We start from the raw sequence: 19,907 nt of genomic DNA, 5'->3' as shown, positions 1-19,907 counted from the left end.
GATTAGTTTCACTAAATATGAATAGTTATATTTCCAATATTTAAAGGAAATGTGAATGATTTTTCTTAACTAACCTGCTATCAGTTGTAAATGGTTACAAAAGTAGAAGAAATAAAAAAAAAACATTAGTTCCAGTTAAATAATTAAACTACCAAAGAAGAGAATGAATGAAGACAGACTAATTTAGTTACTGTTTAGGCAGGAAAAAGTTATCTGATCAAAATCTTAAGATTTGTGCTTGGAACAGAATACAATTTCTTCAGTGGTTTTCAAACTTTTTAGGCTGCCTAGCCCTTTCCAAATAACGTAGTCTACTATGTACTCCCATATGAAATAGGGTCATAATATAAATATGAAAACAGAAAAATAAAAAGGTCTGTAAGGGATAACAGGATACAACACAACATACAAGTCCTAGAATGTGTTGTCCTGGATACTATTATTATTATAGCCAACAATTCTATTATATATACACTTTCATTTTGGATAAAAATAGTCCCTCATACAAGTTTCTAGTTGTTGATTAGATGCTAAGTTGTACTATATAAAATGCGTTGTCTGCCATTACAGGATTTTTCTCACATACCCCGATAAGAGCTCATGTACCCCAGTTTGAAAACTACAGAATACAGTAGCATACCTCTATATCCAAACAGGAAAAGGACATCTAAGCTTGGACAGGAAGCAAAAGACAACAGAAAAATGAACAGTGAAGCAGTATCCTTTCAAACAATGATGTGGATCCCTTCATCTACAAAATAAGCAGAACAGACACCAGCTTAACTTCAAATCAAAATAGAATTTTTACTGTGTTTATTTTTCAGAATCATCTCAGATGATCAGATTGCTAGATGTTTTTAGCCTTTTAATTTTGTTGACAGATGTCAGTCATATCAGTCTTTAAGAATTACTCTTAGATTGCTTCAGTATAAGGTTACCATGAGCAAGCTAAGACATTTCTAACTTAAATTTCAGAATTCCTTATTTTATCAGTTATTTTTGTTTTTTCATATTTCCCTGTTATACAGGGATTTAAGGGCACCTCATTCACTTTTTATTAAATAGAACCACACATTTTCTTCCACCTTTAATTTCAGAAGCAAACCTAAATAGGAGACTACATATTTTACAAACAGAGGTCTCTGCAGGGCAGAATATGCATTATAATCAATTACAACTTATTACAGTGAAAAAGTGACAGGAAATTTCATTCAGAGAGATGCTTCCACCACTCTCATCGGTCCAGTACATACAGCAGAATACATATCTTTTGCTTAGCGTTTTCCTTCTAGAATCCTCAAGCATAAGTGAGGATTTCTTTATTATAAAGATTTCTTACTGTAGACGACCATTCCTATGATATCCTACCACCAATACAAAACATACACAATAAAAGATTCTGCCATGCACCATTCCTACCCATCATCCAAATGACATTCAACTGGAAGTCCCACAATTTAGTGGAAAAAAGACAGTGAAAAATGTAAGTATCTTGCACTGTAGCATAAATATATCTAGGCGATGATGGACACGTCAGAGGAAAAGAGTTCTAAAGCCAAAGGATCTTCCACTGAGGTGGTCATAATTCTTGTTTAAAAAAAACCTTTAAGCAAACATTACACACAAATTAGAATCAGGAATTAAATCCAGGGACAACAGTAAGAGTATTCAAGCGGCAGCAAACGACTGCCATGGCATGACTTACAGTCTTTTAAACAAGCTGAGGTCATTATTCTAGCAAGATAGAACATTTACAGAACCTCAAATATTTTCCACCAGGTGGATCAGAATCTCATACTAAACATATATTTTTGAAAGTGCATGTTCTTTTCAAAGCTATCATCCCAACTAACACAATTGTATTAGATATGTCAATGTACTTACACATTAACTAACAACTAGATATAAATAAATGAAAAGGGGCATTTTCTCTACCCTTGCATTCCAAGTATTAGTGGGAAAAAGACAAAAGTTCAGTTTTTAAGACAAAAATACACTGTTTTTTTTTTTAAACTAACAACAGGTTTTTGGTGGGAGAGTTTCCCTACTATAGCATAATCTCCCCTACCCCCCTCTCTATTTAATCAAAGTTTTGGGAAACTGCCATATTTTAAGCACCATTCCCTATTTTTATATCATATCTGTAGGATCAAGCAATCAAAAGTGAGAAATCTGCAGCAACTAATATAGCTAAATTAAAAAGTTCTTGGGGAAAATGGTATTTTTCCTCATTTCTAACCATCAATGCTGGTTATTAAATCATTTCATATTAAAAAGAGGGTGAGTTATTTCTATCTTCCTCTGTTTAATATATAAACTCAAATTCCTATACACAGATGAAAAGAACACGTAGATTTATCACAGATTTTTTTTCCTGGTTTTGGGGAACCCTTGTAATTTAATGATTTAGGGTGAGATTTTCAAATGTGCCTAACCTCTATAGGCATCCAATCCGCATTCAAATTTCAATGAGTATAGATAGTGACTGTGAAATGCTCAGGGAGATTAGAGCAGCTATAAAAATAAAAGACTCAATAATAATGAGTTTATAACGTCAGGATGGGATGCAGAGATAAAGTTTCTTGACACTTTAAATGACTGCTTCTTGAAGCAGCTAGTCCTGGAACCCACAAGAGGAGAGACAACTCTAGATTCGTGAAGCACAGGATCTGATCCAAGAGAAGAATACAGCTGAACCGCTAGGTAATAGTGACCATAATATATTAAATTTAACATCCCTGTGGCAGGGAAAACACCACAGAAGCCCAGCACTGTAGCATTTAATTTCAGAAAGGGGAACGACACAAAAATGAGGAAGTTAGTTAAACAGAAATTAAAAGGTACAGTGCCAAAAGTGAAATCCCTGCAAGCTTCATGGAAACTTCTTAAAGACACCATAATAGAGGATCAACTTAAATGTATACCCCAACTTAAAAAAAACATAGTAAGAGAACCAAATAAGTGCCACCGTGGCTAAACAAGAAAGTAAAAGAAGCAGTGAGAGGCAAAAAGGCATCCTTTTAAAGTGGAAGTTAAATCCTAGTGAGGAAAATAGAAAGGAGCATAAACTCTCGCAAATGAAATGTTAAAATATAATTATGACGGCCAAAAAAGAATTTGAACTGCTAGCCAAACACTAAAAAAAAATTTAAGAACATCAGAAGCAGGAAGCCTGCAAAATAACCAGTGGGGCCTCTGGATGGTCGAGATGCTGAAGGAGCACTCAAGGACGAATAAGGCCATTGCGGAGAAACTAAATGAATTCTTTGCATCGCTCTTCATGGCTGAGGATGTGAGGGAGATTCCCAAACCCGAGACATTCTTTTTAGGTGACAATTCTGAGGAACTGTCCCAGATTGAGGTGCCATTAAAGGAGGTTTTGGAACAAATTGATAAACTGAATAGTAGTAAGTCACCAGAACCAAATGGTATTCATCCAAGAGTTCTGAAGGAACTCAAATGTTAAATTGCAGAACTACTAACTGGTATGTAAACTATTATTTGAATCAGCTTCTGTACCAGATGACTGGAGGACAGCTAATGTGATACCAATTTTTTAAAAAGGCTCCAGTTTTGACCCTCGCAATTACAGGCTGGTAAGCCTAATCTCAGTACCAGGCAAACTGGCTGAAACTATAGTAAAAAAACATGATATGTTGGGGAAGAGCCAATATAGTTCTTGTAAAGGGAAATTATGCCTCATCAATCTACTAGAATTCTTTGAGGGGGTAAACATGCATGTAGACAAGGGTGATCCTGTGGATATAGTGTATTTAGATTTTCAAAAAGCTTTTGACAAGGTCCCTCACCAAAGGCTCTTAAGCAAAATAAGCTGTCATGAGATTAGAGGGAAGGTTCTCTCATGAATCAGTAACTGGTTAAAAGATAGGAAACAAAAGGTAGGAATAATGATCAGTTTTCAGAACGGAGAGAGGTAAATAGTGGTGTCCCGCAGAAGTCTGTACTGGGACCAGTCCTATTCAACATATTCATAAATTATCTGGAAAAAGGGGTAAACAGTGAGGTGGCAAAATTTGCAGATGGTACAAAACTACTCAAGATAATTAAGTCCAAATCAGACTGCGAAGAGTTACAAAGGGATCTCACAAAACTGGATGACTGGACAACAAAATGGCAGATGAAATTCAGTGTTGATAAATGCAAAGTAATGCACATTGGAAAACATAATGCCAACTACACATATAAAATGATGGGGTCTAAATTAACTGTTACCACTCAAGAAAGAGATCTTGGAGTCATTGTGGATAATTCTCTGAAAACATACACTCAATGTGCAGCGGCAGTCAAAAAAGCGAACAGAATGTTGGGAATCATTAAGAAAGGGATAGATAATAAGACAGAAAATATCATATTGCCTCTATATAAATCCACGGTATGCCCACATCTTGCATACTGCATGCAGATGTCAGCGCCCCCTCTCAAAAAAAGATATATTGGAATTGGAAAAGGTACAGAGAAGGGCAACAAAAATGATTAGCGGTATTCAACAGCTGCCATATGAGGAGAAATTAATAAGACTGGGACTTTTCAGCTTGGAAAAGAGATGACTAAGTGGGGATATGATTGAGGTCTATAAAATCATGACTGGTGTGGAGAAAGTAAATAAGGAAGTGTTATTTATTTACGCATAACACCAAAACTAGGGGTCACCAAATGAAATTAAATAGGCAACAAGTTTAAAACAAACAAAAGGAAGTATTTTTTCACACAACGCAGAGTCAACCTATGGAACTCCTTGCCAGAGGATGTGGTGAAGGCCAAGACTATAACAGGGTTCAAAGAAGTACTAGATAAATTCATGGAGGATAGATCCATCAATGGCTATTAGCCATAATGGGCAGGGATGGCGTCCCTAGCCTCTCTTTGCCAGAAGCTGGGAATGGGAGACAGGACATGGATCAGTTGATTACATGTTCTGCTCATTCCCCCTGAAGCACCTGGCATTGGCCCCTGTCGAAAGATAGGATACTGGTCTAGATGGACCTCTGGTCTGACCCAGTATAGTCGTTCTTATGTTCTATGCTAGTACCTCCCCCGCCCAAGAAAAAATGACCTGGTAATTTCTGAAAAATACAAAAATGATGAAGATCAATAGGAAAATGTAATATTTAGCTATAAGCTATAAAAGAAAGACAAATTATGATACAACAAGAGAGGATTAGCTAATCATATTTTGTTTGAAAGAAACTATTATAGTGATTCTTGCATGATCTTCTGGTACCGGTCGCTGTTTGAGAGAGGATACTGGGCTAAATGGATCTCTGGTTTGATTCAATATAGCATTTGCTATGCTCTCAAATGGCCCTTGAATGGTGTAGGCTCAGGCCCCAAGAGGCTCTTCCATGACTTGAAAAAACAACAACTAACCAGTTCTGACACCATGATGTTTAAGAGCCCAATTCTGCACCCATTAAAATCAATGGCAAAACTCCTATTCCCTTGAATGGTGTAGGCTCAGGCCCCAAGAGGCTCTTCCATGACTTGAAAAAACAACAACAACTAACCAGTTCTGACACCTGAATGCTCTTGCAACGGAACACCCATTCAATGAAACAGAATCACTGACACTTTGTATGATTCCTATATTTCAAATTATAGAGTGATTGAAATGTAGAAAGTAAAGTGAAATTTAAACATAAAATAATTCTTTGCCAAGTTTTATGTTTCTAATATTTTTTTTCATTTTCCTTGGCTAACAACAGATTCTTTATTGCTTAATAAAGCTTCACATGTATTGGCTGAATTATTTGAGATGTTTTGTAACAATATTAAATAAAACAGCATCACATTGTGAAGAGCTGGTTTTGGCAAGCATATTAAACTGGATTTTCTGTTGACCATGGAAGCTGTCATTTCCAATATACTTACAGCCAGACTAACCAAGACTGATCATTTTGATACTGTTTATAAAAAGAAAGCTTCCCATTGAAGCGTCCAGTAATTACATTAATAAGGAAGAGTAGGAATATGAATACTTATAAATAATTTTTGTATTAATTCTAGCTGGATTATCCAGTAATCCAGAAACGATATAAATGAGCTTTAATGACCATAAAACTGGACAACTCTCAAAAACCTAAGTGCAACCCTGGCCAACTGAAGTATTTTTTCTTGTTTCTTTCTTAATTTAAGGATTGAAGAAAACAATGGTAGATGGACAAGAAATTTAATGTGATTTAGGAAAGCTCACTTTAAAATATTGTTCAAACATTAGTTTTTAAAAACTGTCTATTTTTATTGTAAATGGTGGCATATGCAATGCCAGAATATCTTAATTTATTAAGATTCTGCCTAGGGCAATGGTTAAAAGATTTTTTTTTTTTATTTCAAGCTACCCTTGCTAACTACAGCTCTATTAATCATTATTTCAAAAATACGTAATCTCAATGGGGTATGTTTTTTGAAATTCAAGAAATCAAAAGCATTGTTTAAAAAAAAAAATCAGACAAAGATCACTCATGCTTTGCATATCTGGGTCATGGTACAAATACTCATGGATAAAACATCCTGTCCTAGCCCGCAGAAATTGCCTTCCTGGTGTTCTGAATTCCAACTTGTGTTCTTGTCTGTAAAGCAGATAGAGACTGAGAGGCATCCTCACTCCACCTAAGAACTTAACCCACAGTTGGAATTCAGAATACTGTAGAAGACATTTAATTGAAATGTTTGTCTAAAGAGTTGGAGAAATTAAACCTGATCAGATGATCTCAGGACTAGATGCACTTTAATCTCTACCAAAAAAAGAACAGGAGTACTTGTGGCACCTTAGAGACTAACAAATTTATTATTGCTCCCTGACAAAGCACAGGAACAAATCTGTACAGACACATGCCTAGAACCCCGACCAGGGGTATTCTATTTGCTACCCAAGATCCATAAACCTGGAAATCCTGGACGCCCCATCATCTCAGGCATTGGCACCCTAACATCAGGCTTGTCTGGTTATGTGGACTCTCTCCTCAGACCCTACGCTACCAGCACTCCCAGCTATCTTCGAGACACCACTGACTTCCTGAGGAAACTACAATCCATCGGTGATCTTCCAGAAAACACCATCCTGGCCACTATGGATGTAGAAGCCCTCTACACCAATACTCCATACAAAGGTGGACTACAAGCTATCAGGAACAGTATCCCCGATAATGTCACAGCTAACCTGGTCGCTGAACTTTGTGACTTTGTCCTCACCCACAACTATTTCACATTTGGGGGCAATATATACCTTCAAGTCAGTGGCACTGCTATGGGTACCCGCATGGCCCCACAGTATGCCAACATTTTTATGGCTGACTTAGAACAACGCTTCCTTAGCTCTCGTCCCCTAACGCCCCTACTCTACTTGCGCTACATTGATGACATCTTCATCATCTGGACCCAGAGAAAAGAAGCCCTTGAGGAATTCCACCATGATTTCAATAATTTCCATCCCACCATCAACCTCAGCCTAGATCAATCCACACAAGCGGTCCATTTCCTGGACACTACTGTGCTCATAAGCAATGGTCACATAAATACCACCCTATACCGGAAACCTACTTACCGCTACACTTACCTACATGGCTCCAGCTTCCACCCAGGACACACCACACGATCCATTGTCTACAGCCAAGCTCTAAGATATAACCGCATTTGCTCCAATCCCTCAGATAGAGACAAGCACCTACAAGATCTCTATCAAGCATTCTTAAAACTACAATACCCACCTGCTGAAGTGAAAAAACAGATTGACAGAGCTAGATGAGTACCCAGAAGTCACCTCCTACAAGACAGGCCCAACAAAGAAAATAACAGAACACCACTAGCTGTCACCTTCAGCCCCCAACTAAAACCTCTCCAGCGCATCAGAGATCTACAGCCTATCCTGAAAGATGATCCTTTACTCTCACAGATCTTGGGAGACAGACCTGTCCTCGCTTACAGACAACCCCCCAACCTAAAGCAAATACTCACCAGCAACCACACATCACTGAACAAAAACACTGACCCAGGAACCTATCCTTGTAACAAAGCCCGATGCCAACTCTGTCCACATATCTATTCAAGTGACATCATCATAGGACCTAATCACATCAGCCATACCATCAGGGGCTTGTTCACCTGCACATCTACCAATGTGATATATGCCATCATGTGCCAGCAATGCCCCTCTGCCATGTACATTGGCCAAACCGGACAGTCTCTACGCAAAAGAATTAATGGACACAAATCTGACATCAGGAATCATAATACTCAAAAACCAGTGGGAGAACACTTTAACCTGTCTGGTCATTCAATGACAGACCTGCGGGTGGCTATCTTACAATAGAAAAACTTCAAAAACAGACTCCAACGAGAGACTGCTAAGCTGGAATTGATATGCAAACTAGATACAATCAACTCAGGATTGAATAAGGACTGGGAATGGCTGAGCCATTACAAACATTGAATCTATCTCCCCTTGTAAGTATTCTCACACTTCTTATCAAACTGTCTGTACTGGGCTAGCTTGATTATCACTTCAAAAAAAATTCTCTCTTACTTAATTGGCCTCTCAGAGTTGGTAAGACAACTCCCACCTGTTCATGCTCTCTGTATGTGTGCACATATATCTCCTCAATATATGTTCCACTCTATATGCATCTGAAAAAGTGGGCAGTAGCCCACAAAAGCTTATGCTCTAATAAATTTGTTAGTCTCTAAGGTGCCACAAGTTCTCCTGTTCTTTTTGCAGATACAGACTAACATGGCTGCTACTCTGAAACCTTTAATCTCTACCGTTGCTCTTCTGGGGAAAGTCCATGATTGAGTCACGTCTGAGGAAGTGGATGAATGCACTTAGCTGTTTAATCTCCTGGTCCTGCACTCTAAGGGAAATAGCTAACCGTTGCGAAACATAAAAATTATTATACATATTTATAAAGGCATTCCTTAAGTATCTAGGTACCATAATAGACTAATGACCATTTCAAGTTGAACAGTTTCCTATTACTGAAGTAACAATCACCAGTTTAGGGAAAAAATTAGCAATTTCCCTGAGTTCTAAACAATCTGTTACAGTTCATACTTCCTCAATTCTCGGTCAAATCCCATAAATCTAATCCTACAGCATGCTAAAACTTTTTCATCACTGTATTCATTGGGTATCATACAAATCATTAATTGGTGTACCACAAAGGATAGGCTTAAGTGACAACATCTAAAAGGGACTGGTAGGTATGGTTGTGTGTGTATTCATGCCTACTGTGGAAGGCAGACAGTAGTAAAATTTGAACTATTCATTAAATGAGCTGATTAATCTCAAAAGCATCAGTCTCTGATGGGTTCAGCAAAGGAATTTGCTTTCTAGGTGATCCAGAAAGGAAAAAATAGACTCAGACAAAAGTGATGGTGCACCTCAAGTGTGTGTCTGTTTTAATGGTCCTAGACAAGGAAGCATCATCTAACTGGTTGGAAGAAAGTCTGGTTCTCCTCCTTCTGAGGTAAGCCTCCAAGGTATTTGGGCCTGGATTTTATATGAAATCCTTGCTTGCAGAACCGGATTAACCAATACCACCAAACTCCATGGAGCTACAGTCTCATACTGCCATGAAATCTCCCTGCAGCAGAGCACCCCCAAAGTTCCTGCCCAGCTGATGTTCTTAGTCTGATTATCTTTTTCACTGAGACTCAGTGGGTGCAATTATTTTTCTGTTCAGCAAACTGGTTTTTAAGTTTTCATTCTCTAAAACAAAATTTAATTATCTTCTCATTCTGCCTAGTGGAACAGTAATTGAGATAATATATTATTAATTATTATTCTTATTAATTCTTTGAACAATGTCTTGCTCTTTACATCACCTGGTGGTATACATAGAAAGCTACCCCTGTACTGTTCATTTCTTGGAAGGATGCAAAAGCTCAGCCAATCCAGTCTTAAAATCCAGTATGTAGTATCTTGGAATTCTTTTGTCAACTTAGAGATATTTTAAAAATACAAATACCAAACATAGTATCTGAAACAAGGAACTCAGCACTAACGTGGTCATACAGCAAGACCATAGAAATACATAAGAATTCTGCAGAGATACAACAGACTCATTACGCAGATTAAAAGTTACAGGAAAATTGTCTCCTCTAAAGTGCACCAAAATATTACTAAATCTAATTTAAAAATGCAGGTGATGTTTAATAGAATTGTCCTATGAAATTTTAATATTGCACACTGTAGGGGAAGCCAATTAGTGAGTATCAGGGGGTAGCCGTGTTAGTCTGTATGCACAAAAACAACAAGGAGTCCGGTGGCTTCTTAAAGACTAACAGATTTATTTGGGCATAAGCTTTCGTGGGTAAAAAAAACAACAACACTTCTTCAGATGCAACTAGTGAGACAAATATTCTTCAACTACATATATGAATTTGTTTAAATTTAAAGTTTAGATAAAGTAACATATATTAGAAATACCTATGTTAAAACCTAAAGCGACATATCCACTGACTTACACAAGCAAAGGCTTCTCGAACCTATATCCAGAGCTCAGAGAACAATGCACTATAGTCACCCTAAGGAAGACAGACAGACTGACCGACCAACCCCCCCTCTCACAACCCCCTAACATTATCTAAGATAGCTCTAGTCTTCCATTTGCAATAATTGGTTACTGAACACCATAAACAGAAGACAGGCAAAAAGAAATATATAAATTAAAATAAATAATTTGTTAAGCAAAACACTGCACACATTGGCAAGCACAGCAAAATATAATTAAAATATTTTCTTTACATTAAGGTAGCTGGAGAAAGTCCTTCACACTCAGTGTACATTAGGACCTTCCACATTATCTTTCAGGTAGGCTTTTGTATAATTTTCAAGAGGTCTTCAACTTGGCCCACAATAATTGTTTACACTTTTTCTGGTGTCCTACAGATGTAAATACATCCAACATGATATACTCTCAGTCCTGACAGAAAAAAGGATAGGTAAGGCAATTTCCCATTCAACTGATTGCTTACAGAACAGTGGTGAAAAAACTCTTCTTATTCCTTAATTTAGCAATATGGCCTGCAAAATTTCCAGTCTCAGCTCCAGCTCATTTAAATGTATCTTTTGATTGTGCTGCTTTCAAAAATTCGGTTTTGATACTGTGCTGCTGACTATCACCAGTTTTAGTATTAAGAGAAGCTGCGACTTCTTTTGTGGGTATTCCAGCAGAATCCAATTGAAATATATTCTTGGGCTGTAGAAAAAAAGAACTATTTTCCTAAAACATGCTGAAATAAAGTTTCAGTTTCTCCTTTTTTCCATCTTTTCTGGTATAGCAATAATATTTTGTTATTGAAGATCAATTTTCAAGAGAAAAAACAATGCCTTATGATTTATCCAAACATTAAATTGCATGTGGATCTTTCAAGAACAGAAATCCCCATGCCCATTTCTTTTCTTTTAAAAATTTTCTCTATCTCAAATTCTTCTCTGAACACCAAAACCTAGATTTAAAATGAGAAAATATGGCTTCTACGGTGAAGATTCTAGACACTATGCCAGGGAGAGGTGGGTTGGCTGCTATCTTTGCTAGCATCTGACACAAAGAAGAGAAGTCTTTGTTTTATTTGGTTTAGACATATGAAAACACACAGTGTTGGTTGTCAGATCTTTACAAATGATGGATACAAATTCCCCAGGCAAAGAATTGTTGTTTACATTCCCAAAAAATAAACTGGAATAAATTGCCTAGGTAGATTGTGGAATCTCCATCTCTGGAGATATTTAAGAGTAGGTTAGTTAAATGTCTATCAGGGATGGTCTAGACAGTATTTGGTCCTGCCATGAGAGCAGGGGACTGGACTCAATGACCTTTCGAGGTCCCTTCCAGTCCTAGAATCTATGAAAGGTTCAGTAAAAAGAGAGTCTTCGTCCTGAATTGTGCATGCATGTGACCACTTTCCTGTGTAGAGCCATTTTACTATGTGGAATCTCCCAGCCTGACAGCCGTGTGTTCATTGCCCACGTTCTCTTTGGGTCCTGAAGCAGGAAAAGCTTTGCTAATATTGCCTCCACATCTACCAAAACGGGGTTGCCTATATAAGGCTCGGCAATTCCAGGATCTCCTCAACTGTTATTCTGCAGGTTTTAGATCAGTAGATATTGTTGACGTTCCCCAAGATGCAGCGACACTCGTAGCATTCGTTTTGGACCAAATAGATAAGGACCAAAGGAATTAGTATCTCTGAAGGTTCATTTCCAATGTTGTACTTGGAGAGTTAAAATAAAAATAACAACACTCTTATAGAATCATAGAAATGTAGGGCTGGAAGGGACCTTGAGAACTCATCAAGTCCAGCCCCCTGCGGTGTGGCAGGACCAAGTAAACCTAGACCATCCCAGACAGGTGCTCGTCCATTCTGTTTTTTAAAACTTCCAATGATGGGGATTCCAAACCTCCCTTTGGAAGTCTATTCCAGAGCTTAACTACCCTGATAGTTAGAAAGTTTTTCCTAATATCTAACCTAAATCTCTCCTGCTCCAGATTAAGCCAATTACTTCTTGTTGTACCTTCAGCAGCCATGGAGACAATTGATCATTGTCCTCTTTATACCAGTCCTTAACGTATTTGAGAACGGTTATCAGGACCCCTCTCAGTTTTCTTAAGAAGAAACATGCAACAGAGGCCTATGAAGAAAGGTTAAAAAACTGGGTACTTTTTGAAAATCTCAAAAGTGCTTTACAAACGTTTAATTAATTAAACGTTACAACATTCTTCTGAGGTAAATATTATCCCCACTTTACAGGTAAGGAAACTTAAGCACAGAAAGGGTAAGTGACTTGTATACGATCACAAAGTCAATTCAATCAATTCAATAAATCGCAATAAGTCGCAGGCAAAATCTTTCATTCCTGGATCCCAGTCCTTTGCCATAATCACAAGACCATTCTCATTCCACTCCCTTGGTCTTGTAACTATAAATGATGATAGAGTTAAATAAATAAATAAATAAATAATCAGTGCACCTAGACAAGAGAGAGATTTCAGGATGTTATGATGAATCTTTTTCAGTTATCACAAGGAACTGAGTAAAATACTGTTCTTACCCTCAGGACTGTGTATACTGTTTCCTGATGGGTTTTGGTTCTAATAAGTCAGCTGTCCACATAAAGGATTAAACAAATACAAATATAATGGTGGTGGTAGCAGCAGCCATTGAGAGTAAGTATGAGACAGCTGTATAGTCCAAAAGAAAAGATCGGTTGTAAGAGTAAACGACCCAAGGCAAACCTGAGAAATCTCTGATGACTTGTGACTATATGAATATATAAACAAACATTACATAAAGTCTACAGTGGCCAAATAGTTCACTTGGCTGATGCCAACTTAGATAAAAATTCATCCATATGGGATAAAGTTCTTCCATATCAGGGCCCAGAGGAGAACATGTTTGTAATGGTGGATGTTAAGCATGATTGATGGATTTCCACCAGAGATGCTCAGAATAACTGTGCTAGCAACAAGCATGTTGGAAAATGGTTTCCAAGTACATTTCTGGGAGAAACGTATTTGACAACCATTTCTGAATAGCTGTACAGAGCAAGCCATTCTGACAAGGCCCCAGAAAAATAATTTGTCCCTCATTAGAAGACCACCCTTAAAAGACATAACATTTTATTTATTTTATTTGTGCCTAAAGCCACAGGGGTCTTCTACTAAAACTAATGAGATGATGATATTTTCTGCCAAATGAATACTGAACAGAGCAATTTTATTTAATACATTAATGGCAATTTAGCATTTAATAATGCATTTTTATTTTAAAGCACTCAAACCTGAAGGTCTCAAAGCAGTCTGACGAAATCGTTACTGCAGCGCTTGGAGATTCCTTGGGGATTTATGTTGACAGGCATTTGTCTGCTTGTATTACACAGACCCATATAAGGATGCTGCAGATATGCAGGCTGCATATTGACAATAGCTTGGGAAAATGCCAGATAAAAGGTATTCAGACTCCCCTCACTATTTTATGTCTTGTAAGTCCTTAAGGCAAGACATTAGAGTCTGTAGGAATGGAGGAGAATTTAATTCATGCTGCCTCAACTATGTGTATTCTGACAGTAGCTAACCATGACTCCCAAGCTTTGCCAAACAATCTGTATTATTAGTTTGGGTGGAACTGCTGTCTAGTGTTAGAGCAGGGAACTGGGGTTTTGTTGCAAATTCGATTGATTGGCTATGTGACCTTAAAACCTCTGTACTTCTGCTTTCCCCATCTGTAAAACAGGAATAATAATATTAATCTTTCACCACATCCTCATAGGAAATGTGCTATACAAAAGTGTGAAGTATTATAATTATATCTGGCATGTTTTCCTAGTGAGACTTCAGCATGAGGAGTTGCTCACCCAGCCTAAATCCACAATCTTCTTCAACTGAAGTCTGGCTAAGGAGGGATTTTTTCCTCTCTCATTCACTCAAGAAAATAGGTAATTTCTTGTCACGATAATTCTGTACAGGACGCTGCAACCTGAGGCTCAGCAACTTACGTTAAGTAACACCAGTTCTCTGGCAATATTTAGTGGATTGAACCTAGCAGATCAGAGCAAATTAATCACTCTCCCTTTTTGGGCGGTGAGGGGTAAGTGGAGTGAAACAAAAAGTCGTAGAGCCCAAGGGGGTGCACAAGTCATCATTTTTGCTTGTTGATCCCATCTGACCTTCCTGGGCTCAGAAGCAGAGTCCATTTCAGTATCTGAAAGGCTATCACATAACCCCCAGATAAAGAGCATTTGATTAAAATGGATCCTGTGCCAGCAGTCTGGATTCTGCTTCCCTCTTGAATTCATACATACACATATACTAGGGACACTTACAACTCAGTATTTCCTTTGGTTTTAAATTTTATTGCCTTTCAAATTGTATGTCCCCTTGTTCTTGAACTATGTGACTGGTTAAACAGAAGCACCTGATTAACCTTCTCTATATAACTTCTATCAGTTCTTCTCTAAGGCTTTGTCTACCCCGATTATATGCCCAACTACAGCCATCGCTGTCCAGCCTCCATCAGCAGTGATGCACTGTGCAAACAGGTAAGGCTGCTATTTGCACAAGTGAAGGTTACCCCTGTTTGAAACTAGAGTAAGCTCCACCAGTGTAAACAGTGCTCATTCCTTCTACAGCAGGGGTTTGCACCACTGCAGCTACATGTGGTGGATGGCCATCTATGGCTGAAACCAGGGAAATTCCACAGTGAAGACAAGACTTTATTCAACTCCATTCTAGACTAAACTGCTCCAATCTTTTCAATCTCTCTTCATATGAAAGTTGCACCTTGCTTCTAAGAATTTCTAGCTTTCCTCTCTGGGCCATTTCTATTCCTTCTATAACTCTGAGAAGTAACTGAACATAACATACAAGTGAGGACATCTTATTTATATAGATGCATTCTGTTTCAGTACTTACTATCCCATTCTTTATATATACACAACATTTGTTTGCTTTTTTTGAAACCACGAAGCCTTGATCATATGTTTTCATTCAGCTGCCCACAATGAAACAGAAGTCTCATCTTAAACTTCTCACAAAAAGTACAACATAACGCAACCGCCTCTGGGGTATAAAGTCCAGACAAAAAAAATTGATACTGCAAAATTGTGCAGCAGAGGGGAAATTTTGGTCAGACACTAAAGTAAATCTTTACTCTTGCAGAAAGTTTTATTAGATCTTTAATGGTAAAAAGACTCCAACTGCAAGGCAACCTCCCATTGCATTTGTCTGACTAGTAGCTAAAGAGACAGCAAGACATTTAGAGAGGAGACTTTCAATGGGAGTTAGGCACCAGAGATCAGGGGTAGTCGCAGTCTGGAATCAGGAGGCAGGAATCAGGGTCAAAGTTAGGCTAGAGTCAGAGATCAGGAGACAAGGTGAAGTCTGGTGTTGCAGCAGGCCAAGGTCTGTGTGGTTGCCCAGACAATTTCCAGGGGCAAACCCTGGGGTTAAGTAGGGGCACTCAGCCAATCAGAGGACTGCAGGGTACTGTTACTTTGGGTCAGTACTTCCTGCGGTGCCTACTCTCTACAGTGCTTCCTGGCTGTAGCTCTGCATGGCCTCCCAGTGGCAGTGTGGGAATATCAGCTATCTGAGGCTCAGCAGACCTGGGTTCTAGTCCTCGGGTCCTTATACTCAGCAACTAATCTCTTATATCTTCTCACCATGAACAAGCAAGCTCAGGTCGGTCCTGGGTGAAGCAGTGTCCACTTCAGACACTCATTTACAAAAGGAAGTGCAACACATACTCACCCCAGGGAGGTAGGATGATGCACAATTCCCATGTATATCACATCCTAAATGCATGTCCAACTTCCGCACCAGGGCTTCTTCTAATCTGATGTAAGCAAGGGGACTCTCAAGTAGTCAAGAAATTAAGATCCAAAGACAAAATGTTGACAGAGAACTCCACCCTATTACAGCCACAGAAAGCAGAGAGCCTATAATTTTTTTTAAAATGTGTTATCCCTAAGAACCACATTGAGCAAACTGCAGAGAACTCACTAACTTGGAAAGATTGAAAGCAGATTCATCCTACTGGGATTTGAAACCATGGTCATAGGGAGTCTGTATATTTGCTTGGAACAGTAAGTCTTCTCTTCAGCATGGGTTCCCTTGAGCAGGAGGCTACAGGAATGTTTTTTAAACCATTTACGCTTCAATACCATTTTAGTGGCAACTTCAAAGCTGCTGTCAAATTGAAGTGTTACTGTGGTCTTCACAGCATTGCAGTCTTTTACATAACTTGTCCTTTTGCATCCCATCCTTCATGTACCTTCCAATTCTTGCATTTGGACTCTTCTTCTAGCTCCTCCTCCATTCCCTGTTCTCCCAGCTCCTTCCCCAGTCATCCTCTACCTGTTAAACCGATCACATACCCAGCTGGAATCTCTGAAATCCACTTTTGGTTGGTTTGTTTGTTATTTTTTAATAAGCAATTCCAAGATGAGGAGTTAAAGATCCCTTCTCAATAAACCCTGTTCTTGCATAAAGAGGACAAAAAATGGCTAGTTTTACTAAAACCAAATTCTAGGCTTAATAGATACAGACTGGTTTTATGGAGTTGCACAGTGCTAGTTGTACTGGTCTTGGTGAAATTTGTACCCTTCTCTCCCCTCCAGCCCCTCGTATCCCATTTCTGTTTGGAATGGTTTTCTTTTTGACTGCTTACATTTTCCTAGCTTTAGTTTCATTTCAATAGATTTCGGGGTTTCCCCACCTCTCTTAAACACTTCCTTTGAATTCTCAGAGTTTGCTCATTTAACACTCAAAAACCAGAAACTGATAACACTGCCTTGATTCAGACGCCTTTGAATAAGCTTTTCAGCACCTTTAGGGTAGACTAATGGAATTAAGAAAATATCAGATAGGCTGCTAACAACCAGGCACCGTTAGTTGCCAACATACCACCTCAGATGTCCCTCACTTCAAGGGATATCAGTCATTTAAGTCCCAAAATTACTCAGATCCCACTAAAATTTGGTGTCCCATCACTTTTATTGTTGAAAACTGTTTATATCAGAAATAATTATGAAACTGGGGTTATATAAAAAGACGTATTTAACCTAAATGAATTAACAGCACAGATTTAAATGTCTTCACTTACTCACTTTTGTATCTTGACTTTTTGTCACGTCACACCTTACACTTGGGGCTTATCAGGCTGAGAGGTATGACTACCACTATTAACAAAAACAATGAGGAGTACTTGTGGCACCTTAAATTTGTTAGTCTCTATTTGGGTGTAAGCTTTAGCGGGCTAAAACCCATTTCATCGCATGCATGGAGTGGAAAACACAGTAGGAAGTTATATATACACAGAGATCATGAAAAAAATGGGTGTTGCCATACCAACTTTAACAGAGTATCAGTAATGCGGTGGGTGGACCAGAACCATGTTTAAAACAAGTCATGCCAGTAACTGATTACAAACTCAGTTAAATGCAGTATGGTAGACAGAGACATACTAATGCAAGCAAATTACCAGTTTCATACTGGAAACGAGATATCTTTAAAAAGAGCCAGATATACAAGCTTGCTGTCTAAGATTTAAAACAGTCTTATGAAAAATTAAGAGGACATGTGTTTGCAAAATCTTTTTCTAGCCCACAGTAACATGCAAAAACAACCCCACTAGCTTTATGAATGTCTCACCCAGAGTAGAATTTTCCTGCACTAAATACTAATGTAGTATCTCAGCAGGAAATCCAAATTCCAAAGTGTTTAAACCCAAGGACGAGCTCTGAGTCATACATGTTCACTGCGGAATGTAGAACTTTGAATTTCCAGACTGTTGTCCATTTAAATTCTGAGCGATATCACTGGATTTAATGCAGGATTTTGTTTGGGTCCTCCCCCTCGATTCATAGAAAACTGGACCCTCCAACTTTTGATTCTGGCTATAACCACTGTACTTTGACAGCTAAACAGCTGGAGTTTGTGGCAGTGTTGTATCCTTAATATGCATATAACCATGTTAAGCTAAGCAAACACTCTAGCTAGTAAACAAAATCATACGATCATTGGCTATCAAGATTAACTGTAAGAAAACTTTAGGTTTCCAAACCAATTCTTCATCAAGAAGAATTCTTTATCTAGTTTTTATTAAATGACAAAACATGAATGTTACATATCATTCAAATGTGGAGTTCAGATACACTTGGATAATTAAAGAAACTGACTCAAAGGAAATATATTTGGTGCATATTTGACATAAATGGCTAGATTTGTCAAAGCGGAAATTCAATCTACTAAATTCCCTAAATCAATATTTTAATTGGTTACTAGCAACAAAATATGTAACATAAAACATTGGCTAGTAATTACAAAACAACGGAAGGTAAGTTTTTGTAGCATGTTATAACATATTGAAAGTTACTTCCATTACTGTTATAAATTGTACACAACAAAAATAGTACCTTACCTTATTCTCCACCATCTGAGCACAGAGAATTAAAAATAAAATATTATTAGGCACAAATTGCAAGAGTTTTCATATAAAGGGGATATCCCAACACCATCAGATATGCTGCATGACGTGCACACACTATCAACAGTTTACAGAAAACTATTTAGGTTCTTTTTGGTAACCAGCCAAACCTCGAAACTTTGAACCTGGAGGCATCACTTCATTATCTCCTTCTCTAAAATGCAGACCTCAGTCAACAATTGCGTAAATGGTGGGGGGAAGAATTACCACAGCTTGGTTTTCTCTGCTAACAACAGCCCTTACCAATTATTTCACTGCAGTCTTTCTGAAGGCAATACAACGGAGAGTGTAAGTGAAAGAACTCAAGAAAGAATCACAAGGTTACAGTAAACTTTCTGTTCAAGACACGTCTAAAGAGAAATGACTTAATGGAATGCTGCATATAGTTCAGTAGAATCTCCATGATTCTGCCTCCTCCTCTTTCTTCCAGGCCTCAACATCTCCACCCCCACGTTTAAGAGTGGGTTTTTTTTGGAGGAGGAGGGGAAATGTTGATTGAATTTAAAACTCTTGGTTTTGTTTTAGTTTTTAACATAAAATGGTTATTTTAAAATAAATAAATGTGAAATCACACTGATTTGTTTGTAGTAATTTCTTTTTTTTTCTTCTTTTTTTTAAACAAACTTCCACTTTTTTTTTTTTTGGCCCTAAAAGCATGGTGAAACTTCACATAAGCAATTCTTACCACACAACTGGCAAAATCTAGTTTGCAAAATAATTTTTAATTACAATAAGCAGCAGTATGTGGCATGCTGAAGAGTAATATTAGCACCACAAATAGCATAGGAGCTAATTTCAAAATTAGTTACGTGTATTGAAAATGAAAACAAGCAATAATCAGAACAAAAGCTTTAAAAATTAGACACTGCCAAGTTCAAAGTCTTTAAAAATAAGTGACCTTGTTGCTA

The 19,907-nt window shown here is 37.9% G+C and overlaps 1 protein-coding gene across 7 annotated transcripts in view; it reads right to left on the bottom strand.

Moving 5' to 3' along the window:
• TRAF3 (TNF receptor associated factor 3) overlaps positions 1 to 19,907 on the bottom strand; it is a 135,374-nt gene that overhangs the window by 50,912 nt on the left and 64,555 nt on the right. For 3 of the 7 annotated variants that reach the window (XM_054027873.1, XM_054027874.1, XM_054027872.1), the window contains one exon: positions 641 to 751. The exons of the other annotated variants lie outside the window; for them this stretch is intronic. The gene's annotated coding sequence lies outside the window, so the exon portion shown is untranslated. The remainder of the gene's footprint in view (positions 1 to 640; positions 752 to 19,907) is intronic. 7 annotated transcript variants of the gene reach the window in all.

This window comes from Malaclemys terrapin, chromosome 4 (genome assembly GCF_027887155.1).
Source record: "Malaclemys terrapin pileata isolate rMalTer1 chromosome 4, rMalTer1.hap1, whole genome shotgun sequence".
NCBI classification, from domain to species: domain Eukaryota; kingdom Metazoa; phylum Chordata; order Testudines; family Emydidae; genus Malaclemys; species Malaclemys terrapin.
This window is presented reverse-complemented; position numbering and strand designations above follow the sequence as displayed.